Consider the following 4,128-nt stretch of genomic DNA (forward strand, 5'->3'; position numbering starts at 1 on the left):
ACTGGACCAATAGCGAGGCACTACGTCACACGTGCAGTGACTTCCACCAATGGGACGTCCCCATTTTCCAAAATGGCGACGCACCCCTATCCTCCTATTGGCTGAGACCGCATGAATGTAGTGTGGGAACCGGTCGCCACAGAATTTCACACGAGCACAGAAGGATATAAATACAAAGCAGAAATCTCTGTTCCCACACTCGCCACACGACCGTCCATTGAGAAGTTGATCGCAGAACGCCGTTCGCAGTCACGAAGTTTCATTCCTACACATTTGCCGGACTTACTCGGAATAACTCCAGACCGTGCAACATGCCTGCCGAGAAGGTTGTGGACAAGGCCCGTGAGGCAAGAATGGAGAGCCGTAAGGTATGTATTTGTGTACTGCACAACTTACTACTACTACAACCGTAGTATCCCCCATAGTCTAATTTGCCCCGTGATATTGTAAGTTCTGTTGCTTTACACAAATGGCTACCATGCAATGTACAGACAATGTATCTTACCATGTTTTTGCACCTTTTTCTACAGTCTTCCAAGCCGATCATGGAGAAGAGACGCCGGCGCTCGTATCAACGAGAGCCTAACAGAGCTGAAGACCTCATCCTTGAAGCCCTGAACAAAGATGTAAGTACACATATCATCTCACGTGTGATCGATTTTTTTTGATTATCCAAATCTCCATCAGTGCAAATTATAAAGTGCCCTACGGAAGATGTATATATATATGACCAAGTCTTTATTGTTTGTAACTTGCAGAGCTCCCGTCACTCAAAGCTGGAGAAGGCTGACATCTTGGAGATGACTGTCAAGCATCTTCGCAACCTCCAGAGGCAGCAGATGGCGGCTGCCGTCTCCACCGACCCTTCACTGCTGGGCAAGTACCGCTCTGGATTCACCGAGTGCATGACCGAGGTGTCCCGCGTCATGAGCTCCATGGACGGCGTCGACTCGCAGGTGAAACAGCGTCTCATCAACCACCTGGCGACTCACCAGCCAGCCACCAACGTCATGACGTCCGGGCTGTACGCAGGGGTTCATCCGTCGGCGTTCCCGCACGTCCAGCCCGTACAAGTGCAGGTGCCAGCCTCCGCGTCGGTCCCCATGCAGAGGGTGCAGCTGTCCCCAGCTCAGGGCGCGTACCCCAGGCCATCCAGACGACCATGTACGGCGGAATCCCCGTGGTGCCCGGCCACTTCGTCGGCGGAGAGCCGGTGGCGGTGCTCCTGCCGGGCGGGCAGACCATCGTACAGACCAACGGACAACAGCAACAAGTCGTTCCCGTGCAGTACACAAACACTACCGTCGTGTCAGCCGCGCAACCACAAGGACTTCCCTCAGTCTCTGTCTCCTCTCCAAACGGACTCAGTCAAACCGTGGTGCCCAGCCACCCCGTCCCCACACAGGCAGCCGCAGTACCCACCAAGGCGGCCGTGTCACCCGCGCCTATCCCTGAAGAGAAGATGTGGAGGCCGTGGTGAAAGAAAAACGAACTGAAAAGACTTGATGTTGTACATTCCACTGTTACATGTACTGAAATCTGAACATCAGTTATAGTACAAATGATTTTATCATGTATATACAGAAAACAATGAATTGAAAGAAATTAATGAGATTGCAGATATATTTTATATTATATATGGCAGCATGTTAAACATACGAAGTTTCTATGTGTATATGTGTTGGTCTTTTTGATACCGTGGTATTAAAATGGGATGAAATGAATCTTCTGTGTGTGCGACTGTTGAATCACTAGTGTATGCAAGTACTTACTGAATCACGAGGTCCTTTTCTCGAAGTAAGGGGTTAGGTGAGTGCAGTAGGTTGAATGACCGTGATCAAAGGTCCTTGGTCCAAGCAAGTTATTTTAGCCTTTCATTGGACCAATACCAGTATGTAGTAGTCAGGGAAGTCTCTGCCCTAGCATGTCTCAACCGCAGCCCAAATATCAGGACTTATAGCTCGCGTGAGGTCTCTGTAGAACGTAAGTAAAAGAATCTCGGCATAATGGTCATTGCATCCGGAAACACGACAAATCTAAAAAGGGAAGCGTGCCCCATCAAAGCTTATTCATACACACAACAATAGACGCCTGTCGTATCACATACTGGCGTCGTCCGCCGAAAGCATTCCCTCGTACTGCCCAACACACGACTGTGGGAAAATAGCGGGTAATAGCTTTGGAATGTAAGCATCTTATAAAGGTACAATAGTCGTGAATAGTTTTGAATGCCTATGCATGTGGCATTTGGGCGTTTTTGTCTTGTTGCACTGATTAGGGTGAGTTGAAAGAGTTTGTCTCTCAGCACAAGGTTGAACTATCTATAGTATAGAACGTTTCGCTATATCGCCCCTAAAATGTTGTTCTGAAACGCCTCTAGTCGCTGAAACAGGAAACACACTGATACAAGCTACTCGTATCTTGTATCATATGCTACGTGTTCATGTAGCGATAGATTTCGTGGTCAATGACTCCGTTCTTTGATATTTTGCGAAGGCCACCTTTTCTTTCAATGCAGACAACACTTGTTGTTCGCCGTTTCCAAACCCCTTGTGTACTTGACAATTTCCTGCATGCCTTTTGCAAGGCCACAGAACAGCGGGGCTTGTTTTTCGGAACGTCCTTGTCCGCGGCGGTATCTCACGGTTACATCTCTGCGGAGTTTCTGTCAGTGATTCATCAGTACGCGTATGCCAGCCGCCCGGAGCCCTGCGGGGCGCGCTGCCGTGGGAAAATCACTGGCGTGTGCGACCTCTGGCTCGGGGCGGCCACGGGTCACAGGCGCTGTTTGAGGACGCTCGGGCGCGCCCAGCCACGGCTCGCGGGCCATATCAAACAGACACCCCGCGGGCGGACGTCAAGGTCCTCAGGGTTCAACCAAGTGGAGCGTATAATAGGGGTGGAGGCTACTGTCTTAGTTTACCTTTTCTCCTATACTTTGTACTCTCCATGATTACAGTACGGTTCGCTATCACACAATGCTTGTGTGCAGGTACTACTAGTAATTTCTTACATAATTTCATTGGTTTTATGCTATTATGGTTTTCTTAAAATATTACGCACTCCCTAGAAATATTTCTACGTGGTTGCTTCTACTAAAATACCGTAGCATGTCTGTTATTCTGTTTGTATGAGTGCTTAGCATTGCGTGAAGGACACACACACTAACATACCGGCTTCTGGTGGAACGTAAAACTAGAATAAGAACATACCATCGCATCGCAAGCCGAAAATCTATACTATAGCGATATCTAAAGAACAATGGATGTGTTTCATGCACATAAGAGAATGTGGGGGTTGGGGGGTGGGTGGGTGTGTAGAGAATCTCGGTAAGTCGGTTTGATCATTTTGGTCTCATATCGTATTTGATCCTACGTGCCTGTGTCAGACGGAAGCGTGTTTTGCCAAGTGTGGGGATCGTCAAATAATTACTTCCGCAAAAACATGGGGTGTCAGCCGAAACAAACATCCGCAACATGTATGGCAAACCTGACTTCGGTAATACAATAATCAAATAGAAATAATGGTAGCTTGTTTCTATCTGAAATTTGCGTTTGTTTGATAGTTAATGGTAGATGTAACGATATGGGGCGTTCGTGTTGATAGCTTTTTTTTTTATATTGTTATATATTGAGGAGGCTATACTATAATGGCTACTGCAAATTGTTTATCGATAAAAAAAGTTGGCATAGCTGGGAAACTTTGAAATATGTTATAGTGGGGGCCACACGTTTTTACAATGGGGGCTAGAGCCTCCCAACATCTGCTTGGATATTTGAGTCCTGGATCTCAAGTTTACCAATTAGTGCTGTTGGCATGCCCTCCTGTCCCTGCTATAAGGTCATACATACATCACTGTCATAGACTCTACCACCCAACACGAGTTACGTGTGGCAATATTGGCTTATTTCATGTCCATTATCGTTTTATAAGTAAACGAAAAGCCCTGCTCGCAATGCGAGGTTGCAACGTAAAATATTTATTGACTATATCTGCAAAGCTTTGGAGAATAAAGGTTAATCCACATGACCTCTTTAGGAATTGAACTAGAAAAACGCCCTTTATAGGCAGGTATGCGGCCACTTGTGTTGGCCTTTATAATATGTATGTCACGGTATATGGTATGAA

At 46.9% G+C, this 4,128-nt stretch overlaps 1 pseudogene; it reads left to right on the forward strand.

Moving 5' to 3' along the window:
- Positions 1-51: 51 nt before the first annotated feature.
- Positions 52-1,586, forward strand: LOC109480145 (annotated as a pseudogene).
- Positions 1,587-4,128: the final 2,542 nt, after the last annotated feature.

Source organism: Branchiostoma belcheri, unplaced genomic scaffold (assembly GCF_001625305.1).
Source record: "Branchiostoma belcheri isolate BF01 breed outbred unplaced genomic scaffold, Haploidv18h27 scaffold5, whole genome shotgun sequence".
NCBI lineage: Eukaryota > Metazoa > Chordata > Leptocardii > Amphioxiformes > Branchiostomatidae > Branchiostoma > Branchiostoma belcheri.